This window comes from Arachis hypogaea, chromosome 18 (genome assembly GCF_003086295.3).
Source record: "Arachis hypogaea cultivar Tifrunner chromosome 18, arahy.Tifrunner.gnm2.J5K5, whole genome shotgun sequence".
Taxonomy (NCBI): Eukaryota; Viridiplantae; Streptophyta; class Magnoliopsida; order Fabales; family Fabaceae; genus Arachis; species Arachis hypogaea.
In genome coordinates, this window is record NC_092053.1 from 92660246 (window position 1) to 92675910 (window position 15665).

The window sequence follows — 15665 nt, forward strand, 5'->3', positions numbered from 1 at the left end:
CCTTTTTCTCTCTCAAAATTTCGAAAATTAGATTTGACTTTTTCAAAAAATTTTAAAATTTAGTTGTTTTTATGAGTCAAACCAAATTTTCAAATTAAAAATCTTATCTTTTTCAAAATCTTTTTCAAAAATCAAATCTTTTTCATTTTTTTTATTTTCGAAAATTTTAAAAATATTTTTCAAAAATCTTTTCTTAATTTTTCTTATAATTTTCGAAAATATCTTCAACAATTAATGTTTTGATTCAAAAATTTCAAGTTTGTTACTTACTTGTTAAGAAAGATTCAAACTTTAAGTTCTAGAATCATATCTTGTGATTTCTTGTGAATCAAGTCATTAATTGTGATTTTAAAAATCAAATCTTTTTCAAAATTAATTTCAATCGTATCTTTTCAAAAATATCTTTCTATCTTATCTTTTTCAAAATCATATCTTTCTAATCATATCTTTCTATCATATCTTTTTCAAAAATCTTATTTTTTTAAAAAAATTTGATTTTAAAATATCTTTTCTAACTTCTTATCTTCTTATCTTTTCAAAATTGATTTTCAAATCTTTTTCAACTAACTAATTGACTTGTTGTTTGTTTCTTATCTTTTTCAAAACCACCTAACTAACTCTCTCTCTCTCATTTTTGAAAATATCTCCCTCTTTTTCAAAAATTCTTTTTATTTAATTAATTGTTTAATTTTTAATTTTAATTTTATTTCATTCCAAATTTTTGAAAATCACTAACTCTTTTTCAAAAATTATTTTCGAAAACTTCCCCCTCTCATCTTCTTCTATTTATTTATTTATTTACTAACATCTCTTCCTCACTCACCAAAAATCCGAACCCCCTCTCTATCTCTGAGTTCAGATTTTCTCTTCTTCTTTTCTTCTACTCTTCTTTTCTTCCACTCACCTAAGGGAACCTCTATACCTGGGCAAAAAAGATCCCTATTATTATTTTCTGTTCCCCTCTTTTTTATATGAGCAGTAGCAAGGACAAGAACATTCTTGTTGAAGCAGATTCAGAACCTGAAAGGACTCTGAAGAGAAAACTAAGAGAAGCTAAATTACAACAATCCAGCAAGCACCTTTTAGAAATTTTCGAACAGGAAGAGGATATGGCAGCCGAAAATAATAATAATGCAAGGAGAATGCTTGGTGACTTCACTGTACCTAATTCCAATTTACATGGAAGAAGCATCTCAATTCCTGCCATTGGAGCAAACAATTTTGAGTTGAAACCTCAATTAGTTTCTCTGATGCAACAAAACTGCAAGTTTCATGGACTTCCATCTGAAGATCCTTTTCAGTTCTTAACTGAATTCTTGAAGATTTGTGATACTGTTAAGACTAATGGAGTAGATCCTGAAGTCTACAGGCTCATGCTTTTCCCTTTTGCTATGAGAGACAGAGCTAGAATATGGTTGGACTTTCAACCTAAGGATAGCCTGAACTCTTGGGGTAAGCTGGTCAAGGCTTTCTTAGCCAAGTTCTTTCCTCCTCAAAAGCTGAGTAAGCTTAGAGTGGATGTTCAAACCTTCAGACAGAAAGAAGGTGAATCCCTCTATGAAGCTTGGGAGAGATACAAGGAACTGACCAAAAAGTGTCCTTCTAACATGCTTTCAGAATGGACCATCCTGGATATATTCTATGATGGTCTGTCTGAACTAGCTAAGATGTCATTGGATACTTCTGCAGGTGGATCCATTCACCTAAAGAAAACGCCTACAGAAGCTCAAGAACTCATTGACATGGTTGCTAATAACCAGTTCATGTACACTTCTGAGAGGAATCCTGTGAGTAATGGGACGCCTCAGAAGAAGGGAGTTCTTGAAATTGATACTCTGAATGCCATATTGGCTCAGAATAAAATATTGACTCAGCAAGTCAATATGATTTCTCAGAGTCTGAATGGAATGCAAGCTGCATCCAACAGTACTCAAGAGGCATCTTCTGAGGAAGAAGCTTATGATCCTGAGAACCCTGCAATAGCAGAGGTGAATTACATGGGTGAACCTTATGGAAACACTTATAATCCCTCATAGAGAAATCACCCAAATCTCTCATGGAAGGATCAACAAAAGCCTCAACAAGGCTTTAATAATGGTGGAAGAAATAGGTTTAACAATAGTAAACCTTTTCCATCATCCACTCAGCAACAGACAGAGAACTCTGAACAAAATACCTCTAATTTAGCAAACTTAGTCTCTGATCTATCCAAGGCCACTGTAAGTTTCATGAATGAAACAAGGTCCTCAATTAAAAATTTGGAGGCACAAGTGGGCCAGCTGAGTAAAAGGATCACTGAAACCCCTTCTAGTACTCTCCCAAGCAATACAGAAGAAAATTCAAAAGGAGAGTGCAAGGCCATTGATATAACCATCATGGCCGAATCCAAGGAGAAAGGGGAGGACGTGAATCCCAAGGAGGAAGACCTCCTAGGATGTCCAGTGATTAATAAGGAGTTCCCCTCTGAGGAACCAAAGGAATCTGAGACTCACCTAGAGACCATAGAGATTCCAATGAACCTCCTTATGCCCTTCATAAGCTCTGATGAGTATTCCTCTTCAGAAGAGAATGAGGATGTTACTGAAGAGCAAGTTTCCAAGTTCCTTGGTGCAATCATGAAGCTGAATGCCAATTTATTTGGTAAAGAGACTTGGGGAGATGAACCTCCCCTGTTCACCAATGAACTAAACGCATCGGATCAACTGAGATTGCCTCAGAAGAAACAGGATCCTGGAAAGTTCCTAATACCTTGTACCATAGGCACCATGACCTTTGAGAAGGCTCTATGTGACCTGGGATCAGGAATAAACCTCATGCCACTCTCTGTAATGGAGAAACTTGGAATCTTTGAGGTGCAAGCTGCTAAAATCTCATTAGAGATGGCAGACAACTCAAGAAAACAAGCTTATGGACAAGTAGAGGACATGTTAGTAAAGGTTGAAGGCCTTTACATCCCTGCTGATTTCATAATCCTAGATACTGGGAAGGATGATGATGAATCCATCATCCTTGGAAGACCCTTCCTAGCCACAGCAAGAGCTGTGATTGATGTTAACAGAGGTGAACTAGTCCTTCAATTGAATGAGGACTCCCTTGAGTTTAAAAGTCAAGGACATCCTTCTGTAAACATGGAAAAGAGGCACAGTAAGCTTCTCTCAAAACAGAGTCAACCAGAGCCCCCACAGTCAAACCCTAAGTTTGGTGTTGGGAGGCCACAACCAAACTCTAAGTTTGGTGTTGAACTCCCATATCCAAACTCTAAGTTTGGTGTTGGGGAGTCTCAACAATGCTCTGAACATCTATGAGGCTCCATGAGAGCCCACTGTCAAGCTATTGACATTAAAGAAGCGCTTGTTGGGAGGCAACCCAATTTTTATTTATCTAATTTTAATTTATTTTTATTGTTATTTCATGTTTTATTAGGTTCATGATCATGTGGAGTCACAAAATAAATATAAAAATTGAAAATGGAATCAAAAACAGCAGAAGAAAAATCACACCCTAGAGGAGGAACTTACTGGCGTTTAAACGCCAGTAAGGAGCATCTGTCTGGCGTTCAACGCCAGAACAGAGCATGTTTTTGGCGTTGAACGCCAGAAACAAGCAGCATCCTGGCGTTCAGATGCCAGAAATGCACAGTGAAGAAGAGCTGGCGCTGAACGCCAGAAACAAGCATCTGGCTGGCGTTCAACGCCAGAAATATGCTGCATCTGGGCGCTGAATGCCCAGAACAAGCATCAATTCGGCGTTTAAACGCCAGAATTGCATGCAAAGGCATTTTACATGCCTAATGGGTGCAAGGATGCAATTCCTTGACACCTCAGGATCTGTGGACCCCACAGGATCATCTCTGTATCTGTGGATCCTACAGGATCCCCACCTACCACCACTCACTCTCTTCCCTCTTCTCAATGTTCATCCTCTCTTCCCAATAAACACTCTTCTCCAAAACTCTTCACCAATCACCTCAATCTCTCTTCCCTATCACCACTTCACCACTCACATCCATCCACTCTTCCCCATAAACCTACCTCATAAACCCCACCTACCTTCAAAATTCAAAATCAATTTCCCACCCAAAACCTACCCTTATGGCCGAACCTTACCCCCCTCCCTTCCCTATATAAAGCCCTTCATTCTTCTTCATTTTCACACAAAACAACCCTCTCTTCCCCTTCTTGGCCGAAACACATCTCTCTCTCCCTCTCCTCTATTTCTTCTTCTTCTTCATCTATTCTTTCTTCTCTTGCTCGAGGGCGAGCAATATTCTAAGTTTGGTGTGGTAAAAGCATAAGCTTTTTGTTTTTCCATTACCATTGATGGCACCCAAGACCGGAGAATCCTCTAGAAAAGGGAAAGGGAAGACAAAAGCTTCCACCTCCGAGTCATGGGAGATGGAAAGATTCATCTCCAAAACTCATCAAGACAACTTCTATGATGTTGTGGCCAAGAAGAAGGTGATCCCCGAGGTCCCTTTCAAGCTCAAGAGAAATGAGTATCCGGAGATCCGACATGAAATCCAAAGAAGAGGTTGGGAAGTTCTAACAAACCCCATCCAACAAGTCGGCATCCTAATGGTTCAAGAGTTCTATGCCAATGCATGGATCACTAGGAACCATCATCAAAGTAAGAACCCGAACCCAAAGAATTATCTCACCATGGTTCAGGGGAAATACTTAGATTTTAGTCCAGAAAACGTGAGGTTGGCGTTTGACTTGCCCATGATGCAAGGAGATGCACGCCCCTACACTTGAAGGGTCAACTTTAATCAAAGATTGGACCAAGTCCTCATGGACATATGTGTGGAAGGAGCTCAATGGAAGATTGACTCCAAAGGCAAGCCGGTTCAACTAAGAAGACTGGACCTCAAGCCTGTGGCTAGAGGATGGTTGGAGTTCATCCAACGCTCCATCATCCCCACTAGCAACCGATCTGAAGTTACTGTGGATCGGGCCATCATGATTTATAGCATCATGATTGGTGAGGAAGTAGAAGTTCATGAAGTCATCTCCCTTGAACTCTACAAAATAGCCCAAAAGTCCTCCCCCTTGGCAAGGCTAGCTTTCCCTCATCTTATTTGCCATCTGTGTTACTTAGCTGGAGCTTTCATAGAAGGAGACATTCCCATTGAGGAAGAGAAGCCTATCACTAAGAAAAGGATGGAGCAAGCAAGAGAGCCCATTCATGGATCTCAAGAAACGCATGAAGCTCATCACCATGAGATCCCGGAGATGCCTCAAATGCATCTTCCTCCACAAAACTATTGGGAGAAAATCAACACCTCCCTAGGAGAATTAAGTTCCAACATGGGACAATTAAGGGTGGAACATCAAGAGCACTCCATCATCCTTCATGAAATTAGAGAAGATCAAAAAGCAATGAGGGAGGAGCAACAAAGACAAGGAAGAGACATAGAAGAGCTCAAGGACATCATTGGTTCCTCAAGGAGAAAATGCCACCATCACTAAGGTGGACTCATTCCTTGTTCTTACATTCTCTGTTTTTCGTTTTCTTTATGTTAAGTTCTTATCCATGTTTGTGTCTTATTACATGATCATTAGTATTTAGTAACTTTGTCTTAAAGTTATGAATGTCCTATGAATCCATTACCTCTCTTAAATGAAAAATGTTTTTAATTCAAAAGAACAAGAAGTACATGAGTTTCGAATTTATCCTTGAACTTAGTTCAATTATATTGATGTGGTGACAATACTTTTTGTTTTCTGAATGAATGCTTGAACAGTGCATATGTCTTTTGAAGTTGTTGTTTAAGAATGTTAAATATGTTGGCTCTTGAAAGAATGATGACAAGGAGACATGTTATTTGATAATCTGAAAAATCATAAAAATGATTCTTGAAGCAAGAAAAAGCAGTGAATACAAAAGCTTGCAGAAAAAAAAATGGCAAAAAAAAAAAGAGAAAAAGGCAAGTAGAAAAAGCCAAAAGCTCTTAAAACCAAGAGGCAAGAGCAAAAAGCCAATAACCCTTAAAACCAAAAGGCAAGGATAAATAAAAAGGATCCCAAGGCTTTGAGCATCAGTGGATAGGAGGGCCTAAAGGAATAAAATCCCGGCCTAAGCGGCTAAACCAAGCTGTCCCTAACCATGTGCTTGTGGCGTAAAGGTGTCAAGTGAAAACTTGAGACTGAGCGGTTAAAGTCAAGGTCCAAAGCAAAAGAAGAGTGTGCTTAAGAACCCTAGACACCTCTAATTGGGGACTTTAGCAAAGCTGAGTCACAATCTGAAAAGGTTCACCCAATTATGTGTCTGTGGCATTTATGTATCCGGTGGTAATACTGGAAAACAAAGTGCTTAGGGCCACGGCCAAGACTCATAAAGTAGCTGTGTTCAATAATCAACATACTGAACTAGGAGAATCAATAACACTATCTGAACTCTGAGTTCCTATAGATGCCAATCATTCTGAACCTCAATGGATAAAGTGAGATGCCAAAACTATTCAAGAGGCAAAAAGCTACAAGTCCCGCTCATCTGATTGGAGCTATGTTTCATTGATAGTTTGGAATTTATATTATATTCTCTTCTTTTTATCCTATTTGATTTTCAGTTGCTTGGGGACAAGCAACAATTTAAGTTTGGTGTTGTGATGAGCGGATAATTTATATGCTTTTTGGCATTGTTTTTAGTATGTTTTTAGTAGAATCTAGTTACTTTTAGGGATGTTTTCATTAGTTTTTATGTTAAATTCACATTTCTGGACTTTACTATGAGTTTGTGTGTTTTCCTGTGATTTCAGGTATTTTCTGGCTGAAATTGAGGGACTTGAGCAAAAATCAGATTCAGAGGTTGAAGAAGGACTGCTGATGCTGTTGGATTCTGACCTCCCTGCACTCAAAGTGGATCTTCTGGAGCTACAGAACTCAAAATGGCGCGCTTCCAATTGCGTTGGAAAGTAGACATCCAGGGCTTTCCAGCAATATATAATAGTTCATACTTTGGCCGAGTTTAGATGACGCAAATGGGCGTTGAACGCCAGTTCTACGCTGCAGTCTGGAGTTAAACGCCAGAAACACGTCACAAACCAGAGTTGAACGCCAGAAACACGTTACAACCTGGCATTCAACTCCAGAAAGAGCCTCTACACGTGTAACATTCAAGCTCAGCCCAAGCACACACCAAGTGGGCCCCGGAAGTGGATTTATGCATCAATTACTTACTTCTATAAACCCTATTAACTAGTTTAGTATAAATAGGACTTTTTACTATTGTATTTACATCTTTGGATTATCTTTTGATCATTTTTAGATCTCTAGACCTCCATGGGAGGCTGGCCACTCGGCCATGCTTACCCTATATTCACTTATGTAATTTTCAATGGTAGAGTTTCTGCACTCCATAGATTAAGGTGTGGAGCTCTGCTGTTCCTCATGAATTAATGCAAAGTACTACTGTTTCTCTATTCAATTCAACTTATTCCGCTTCTAAGATATTCATTCGCACTTCAATATGAATGTGATGAACGTGACAATCATCATCATTCCCCACGAACGCTGATAAACCACTATTTTATGGTTTATCTTGTGCTCAATTGAGTGGTTTTTATCTACTCTTTACCCACTTATTCATACTATTTGCATGGTTTTACATTTGCCTTCCTAATTATGTGCTTTGATTGAAAACATGTTTTTTGGACTTATATTTGCTAATATTAATCCTCTCTTATTACCATTAGATGCCTTGATATGTGTGTTAAGTGATTTCAGAGATTACAGGGCAGGAATGGCTCAGAGGATGAAAAGGAAGCATGCAAAAGTGGAAGGAATACAAGAAGTTGGAGAAATTGCTAAGCTGTCCAGCCTGACCTCTTCGCACTCAAACGGCTATAACTTTAGCTACAGATGTCCAAATGATGCGATTCCAGTTGCGTTGGAAAGCTAACATCCAGGGCTTCGATTTGATATATAATATATTATAGTTTCCCTGATGCTAGGTGACGCGACCACGTGATCCATGCCGCCGCGTCGCAATGACAGAAATCCAGCGTGGCAAAAATTCGAAACCAACAAATTCTGGACTGTTTCTGACCCAGTTTGCGGCCCAGAAAACATAGATTAGAGGCTATAAAGTGGGGGACTGCATCCATTCATGAGGAGGCTCTCATATTTATAATTTTAGGAGTAGATGTAGTTTTTAGAGAGAGAGGTTCTCTCCTCTCTCTTAGGAATAGGATTTAGGATTTCTCTTAGTTTTAGGAGTGACTCTCAATCACAGGTTCTTTATTTTTATTTATTTTCTCAATTTAATTTATGAACATCTATGCCAGATTTAATTTCTTTTGTTAATGCAATTTGAGGTATTTTCAGATTTAAGATTGCTTTACTTATATTGATGCTTTTAATTTAATTTAGATATTTTTCTCCCTTTTGGCTTTGGTCAAGTGATTGGTAGTACTTGAGTTATCAAACTCAGCATGTGATTGAAATTGACAGATTTTGCTTTAGCTAGGATTGCTCTAACACTAGTCTCTCCACAGGAGTTGACTAGGACTTGAGAATCAAGCTAATCAGTCCACTTAACCTTCCTTTGTTTAATAAAGGCTGACCAAGTGGGATTAAAACCCAATTCTCTTCACACTTGATAAGGAAAACTAGGATAGGAATTCCAATTCTTATACCTTGCCAAGAGATTTTATTATTATTATTTTATTTTACTTGTCATATAACATATTCCCTCCTTACTTCCAAAACCCCAATTTATAAACTCATAACCAATAATAAGAACATACCTCCCTGCAGTTCCTTGAGAAGATGACCCGAGGTTTGAATACTCGGTTAACAATTTCTAAAGGGGTTTGTTACTTGTGACACCCAAAACGTTTGTACGAAGGGATTTTTGTCGGTTCAGAGACTATATCTACAACGCGACTGTTTTTATGACATTCTTTACTGGCAAAAATCCTAACGTCAAACGCGTGCCTGACAACCACTTCCGTTCCACCTTAGATTGAATGAATATCTCTTGGATCTCTTAGTCAGAATCTTCGTGGTATAAGCTAGATTGATGGCGGCATTCATGAGAGTCCGAAAAGTCTAAACCTTGTCTGTGGTATTCCGAGTAGGACTCTGGGATTGAATGATTGTGACGGACTTTAAACTCGCGAGTGCTGGGCGTAGTGACAGACGCAAAAGGAGGGTGAATCCTATTCCAGTATGATCGAGAACCTCAGATGATTAGCCGTGCTGTGACAGAGCATTTGGACCATTTTCACAAGAGGATGGGATGCAGCCATTGACAACGGTGATGCCTCCAGATGGTCAGCCATGCAGTGACAGCGCATCGGACCATTTTCACAGAGAGGATGAAAAGTAGCCATTGACAACGGTGATATCCTTACAAAAAGCCAGCCATGGAAAGGAGTAGGACTGATTGGATGAAGACAGCAGGAAAGCAAAAGTTCAGAGGGACGAAAGCATCTCTATACCTTTATCTGAAATTCTCACCAATGATATACATAAGTATTTCTATCTTTATTTTCTGTCTATTTATTATTTATTTTTGAAAACTCCATAATCAATTATTATCTGCCTGACTGAGATTTACAAGTTGACCATAGCTTGCTTTATACCAACAATCTCCGTGGGATCGACCCTTACTCACGTAAGGTTTTATTACTTGGACAACCCAGTGCACTTGCTGGTTAGTTGTATCGAAGTTGTGAATGAAAAACGATTAATTAAGACGTGCGTACAGAGTTTTTGGCGCCGTTGCCTGAGATCACAATTTCGTGCACCAATGTGCTTGTGGCGTAAATGTGTCAAGTGAAAAGCTTGAGACTGAGCAGTTAAAGTCGTGATCCAAAGCAAAAAGAGTGTGCTTAAGAACTCTGGGCACCTCTAACTGGGGACTCTAGCAAAGCTGAGACACAATCTGAAAAGGTTCACCCAGTTATGTGTCTGTGGCATTTATGCATCCGGTGGTAATACTAGAAAACAAAATGCTTAGGGTCATGGCCAAGACTCATAAAGTAGCTATGTTCAAGAATCAACATACTGAACTAGGAGAATCAATAACACTATCTGGATTCTGAGTTCCTATGGATGCCAATCATTCTGAACTTCAAAGGATAAAGTGAGATGCCAAAACAATTCAGGATTGCAGTTGTAAACCCCACTATAAGAAGAGACATGAGCTTAATTGAACTCTTATTCTCATGCAAATTTACATCCTAAGCTTATATTAGGTTTTGGTTGCTTGAGGACAAGCAACAGTTTAAGTTTGGTGTTGTGATGCGTGAGCATCTTTCCTATCTTTTCCTAGTGAATTTGCATCTAACTTGTTGAGTTTAATTAAGAATTAATTATATTTTAGCCACTATGGATGCTATTTTGAGTTTTGTGCAATTTTATTCATTTTAGGTAGCATTCGGATGGATTGGATGAAGTTTCTGCAGAGAATGAGAAGAAACCAAGGAGATGACCAGCGAATACCGACGCGGACGCATGGCTCACGAGACCGCGCAAAATGGAGGAAATCGCAATGACGCAATCGCGTGCCTGACGCGAATGCGTGGACTGGAATCTGCATAAATGACGCGAACGCGTGACCGACGCGTACGCGTGACATGCGCCACGTGCAGAAAACGCAGTAAAATGCTGGGGGTGATTTCTGGGCTGTTTTGACCCAGTTCTTAGCCCAGAAATCACATATTAGAAGCTACAATAGGGACAAATCAAGTGGTCCCCACCCATCAGCTGAAGATATTATTTTAATTTTAATTTTAGAAATTTGATTTTTAAATTATTAGGATTAGTTATAAAAGGGATCCCAATAGGGTGGTTCGAGAGGAACATTCCACAACATTATTCCATACAAATTTACATTCCATATTCCATGAGCAACTAATCCTCCATTGTTAAGGTTAGGAGCTCTGTCTATTGTATGGATTGATAATATTATTTTTCTATTTTAATTCATGTTTTGATTTATATTTCAATAATTGTTTTCGTTCTTTATTTTATGAATTTGGGTGGAACGGAAGTATGACCCATGTTCTATTTGAGTTCTTGTATAACTTGGAAAAGCTCTTTACTTGAACAATAGCTTGAAAACATATTATCCTAAATTTCTAATTGTTTGTATTTAACGGGATACGTGACATATAATCCCTTTATTTTTGGACAATTAGGATTCTTGTGGCATATAAACTGGAATTTGATCATCACCCTCTAATTGGAATTAATTGACCAAGGAATTGGCAGTTGATGAATTTTAGAGGAGACTAGGAAGGTCTAAGGAATTAGGGTCTAGTCACAAATAGTTTGCCATGAATTAAATCTTGCATGATTAAAATAGTTAATAAGAAAAGTCAATCCAAAAAATAGATAACTCTGAAACCTTAATTGCCTTCTCAATACTTTATTCCCAACTTATTTATTTGTCTATCCTTTTGATATTCTGAGTTCTAACTTAAACCTTTTGAACATCTCAAAACCATTTTATGTTTGTCTAACTAAGTAAATCATTTAACCATTGTTGCTTAGTCCATCAATCCTCATGGGATCGACCCTTACTCACGTAAGGTATTACTTGGTACGACCCGGTGTACTTGCCGGTAAGTCTGTTGTTATAAATTCCGCACCAAGGAACCCTATGAACAATGGGGTAGTGTAATCCCCGCTAAAATCAGGTAAATAGTTAGTCAATAAATTGAATTTTAATTAAGAAAATTAAAAATTCAAAACTAATATAAAAATAGGATAGAGCTCTTTAAAACGAGAATTTTGATACCAATTTCAAAAATTTCGGCGCAAAATCGGATTTCAAGGGCCGAACCGGTTGAACCAGGGCTCAAACCGGACCTGTGGGTCCAACCGGACCCAAATACTTAAAGGAACAAATCCATCTCCTTCCCCATTCAGCTGAGAATCACGCTGAAATAGCAAGGGGGGAGAGGAGAGTTCCAAACCTTCACCATTCCTTCTATCCACCATAACTTCCTCGTTTGAGCTCCGATCGCCGCACCGTTCGCGGCCACGCGTCCAGCGTGTTGAGCTCTAAATTTCTATCGGATCAATTTCACCGGTAAGCTCCATTTATGTTCCAGAATCTCTATTCCCTTTCTATTCTTGAAATTGAAACCCTCTGGTGAGATTTTGCCAATTTTGATGTTCTAGGTTCGATTTAGCTTGTGGAGCTTACTGGGTTTGAGTTGCTACACGTGTGGGAGCTGTAAGTTACCCTAATCTTAAATTTAATTTTTAATTCATTAGGAAAAATCTGAATTTGTAATATATGTGTGTTTTAGGTATGAATTAAGTTTATATATATGCATTGGAAGTAAAAAATGAGTATTTGAAGGCTTATGGGTGATTGAAGCTTGGTTTGTGGCTAGTTTCTTTGAGCGTTGGGGGCTGTGTTCTTGCTTGTGAGGCTGCCATGGATTGAATAAAGTGATCGGCCAAGGTATGGTTTAGGTTTCACACGTTTAATATTTAAGGTGTTGTGAAAACTTAGGCTAGAGAACTATAGGTTAAGTTGAAAAGGCTAAATACATTAAATGATTTGCTTTGTGATGATATTGGATAAATTTATGATTGAGTTTGAATTAGAATTTATAAGCGTGAGTTGTTAATATTGTTGAATGTGTGCTCTTGGACTTGTTAATGATGGGTTGGTGTTGATGTTGGTATATGTTAACGGAATTCGGTGGATATATATTAATAGAGGATTGATATATGTGTTGAAGGATCAATATATGTGAAGGTTGATATATGTGTTGAAGGATTGGTATATCTGAAGGGTTGATATATTTTAAAGAAGGATTACTCATATATGTGTTATATGTTGGTATAAATTGATGGTTTTAGCTTGTTGAATTAGTTATAGGTAGTTTAGGAGTGGTTGTTAATGGATTGGGGATGGATATGTTAATATCATGCAGGTTTTATGGGTAAGAATTATGAATGTGGTGAAAATGAGGTTTGGATGTTGATTGATAAAAAGTGAATTTTGTTAACTTTGGAAGTCCATAACTTGCTCCTCAAATATTGGATGGGAATGTGGTTTATTTTAAATGAAAGATGGTTTTACAAGATTTTAAATGATATCAATTTTGTAAAAAACATAATTTTGTAGAGCAAGTTATGGATGATGGAAAATTGGTGTATGAAACTAGATTAATGCAGGTCAAAAACTAGTTATGCAGCTTTCTGGGCATTTTGCATTTTGGGAAAACGTCTATCCACGCGTATGCGTGGCGTGGCATTTTAGCGACGCATGCGCGAGAAGCCATGCGCGCGTGTGAAAAGCTAATATGCATGATAACGCGTATGCATGACTCACGCGTACGCGTGACTTGCTGTTCGCTCCACGCGTGCGCGTGGCATACGCGTACACGTGATTACTGCCTGCTGTAAAACCAGATTTTGGATGTTTTAAACCAAATTTCCCCTTCTAAACCTCCATTTTCCCCCTTTTTTACTTAAAGTATGGTACTAAACCTAGTAGCTAGTTGAAGCTAGGAAAATGAGATAACTTAGGAATGAAGAAAAGGGGGTGAACATGATGAATTGTGAGGGAAATGGTGTGAAGCTGAATGAATATACGTCGCTATGGTTATAAAGAATGAATGTAAGAACATGATGTGATAAACGATGAGATTTAAGATGACTGTGTGGCCGAAATGGTTGGTATGGCAAGGTCTAGGTGTAATCCCGCTTGCGTAATTAATTTGAACATGTGTTCGGATGGCAAGTTGAGGGTGGAAGTTCCCTCTCTTGTCGTGATGTGGATGTGGGGAAGGTGGAAAAGCACTCTCCTTTGTATTGTATCCCCCACGTTCTTCTCTGGTTTCAAGGTGGAAAGGTACACTCCTTCGATGTGGAAAGGCACTCTCCTTCGTAAAACCTCCAGGAGAAGATGGAAAGGCACTCTCTTTCGTTTATGATCCTCTTGGAGATGCGCAACCTATAGACCAATGTCTGGGTTAGCTGCCAGATGTGTCAGGTTCTAGCAAAGTAACCGACACGTGAGCTCACGGCTAGTAGGATAGACATTCATCATATGCATATGTGTGCTTTTTTTGCTATGCCTTAATTGGAAATGCCTAATTGATTATATTCTGCTAAATGTTGTAACTGTTACTTGAACTACTTGTTTTCCTACTTGTGCTTGCCTTGTCTGTTTGTTTTGTCTATGCAAATCATTGGAGATGGAGGTACGGAGGTATGGTAGACAGGTTTAGAGTTAAGGTTAAAGTCTAAGTTAGCTTTAGAGTTCCCTAGAAGACCACCCTCTTTATGATTTCTGTTTAGTAATTAAGTTGGATAACTGAATGACGGAGTTCTAGGATTGCCTATGGCATTCTCAGGACCTTATTTATTATACGCGTGGCACCTTTACCATGCGGAAAACCTCCGGTTCTCACCCCATATTGTGTTGTTGTTTTCATATGCAAGTCGAGAGGCTCCTCGCTAGGCGTCTGGAATCTTGAAGCGGAGTAGTTCTGGGTCATTTTGGGTTTACTGTTTGTATATATATACTTATGTACTTAGCTTGCTTTCCAAGAAACTTGTTTATTTTGTTCCTCCTAGAGGTTGTAGGAGAGTTAGGAATTTGTTTCTGTATTTTGAATATTCGGGACACTTATGTATATATATGTAAATAATCTTCGGCCAGCCTTGACTTCGCAGGCTGAGTCAGGAGCTAGTTTCACTATATTCTTGGCACTCTTATTACTCTTTCGTCGATTCTTATCTTGAACCTTTAGGTTTCTTAGAACACAAGTAATTCCTTTCCGCGAGCGATGCACTTTTTATTTTTTGAAATTTATTTACCCATTTTTCAAGGCTCCTAGTTTATTATTATATTCCTTCTGCTATTATACGTATATATTTTATTTTAGAGGTCGTAGCGCCTTGCCGCCACTGTTTTACATCCTAAGTGTAAAGCTCTGTGTAGTAGGGTGTTACATTATGCTCAGAAGAAAGGAGTCCTGGAAGTTGACACTCTGAATGCCATATTAGCTCGGAAGAAGATCTTGACCCAGCAAGTCAATGTGATCTCTCAGCACTTGACTGGATCACAAGCTGCAACTAGCAGCACTCAAGATACCTCCTATAATTGAGATTCCTATGATCCAGATCAACCTTCAATGGAGGAGGTGAATTATATGGGAGAACCCCTATAGAAATACCTACAACCCTTCATGGAGGAATCATCCTAACCATTCATGGAAGGATCAACAGAAGCCTCAGCAAGGGTTCAATATTAATCAAAGTGGAAGAACCCATAATAGGTTCAACAACAGACCACCATTCCCATCTTCTCAGCAGCCGATGGAGACTTCTAAGCAGAGCCTTTCTGACTTAGCAACCATAGTCTCTGAACTCTCTAAGACCACTCACAGTTTCATAACAGAAACTAGGTCCTCCATCATAAATCTGGAGGTAGAAGTTGGTCAACTGAGCAAGAGAATCCCTAAGACTCAGCCTAATACTCTTCCTAGTAACACTGAAGTCAACTCAAGAGAAGAGTACAAGGCCATCACAGTGGACATGGAGGCCAAATCTGAAGGAGATGATTTGGCTTTGAACACCAGTAAGGAAGGCCTTACTGGGTGTTCAACGCCCACAAGGGTAGTGGTGAGCGCGGAATTACACTTCGCACTATTCAACCAGCAAGTGCACTGGGTCATCCAAGTAATA

General features: G+C 38.8%; 1 non-coding gene across 1 annotated transcript; it reads right to left on the reverse strand.

Moving 5' to 3' along the window:
* Positions 1-1505: 1505 nt before the first annotated feature.
* Positions 1506-1613, reverse strand: LOC112774575 (small nucleolar RNA R71). Its single transcript, XR_003189056.1, has one exon. It is a non-coding gene; the product is annotated as a small nucleolar RNA R71 (small nucleolar RNA).
* Positions 1614-15665: the final 14052 nt, after the last annotated feature.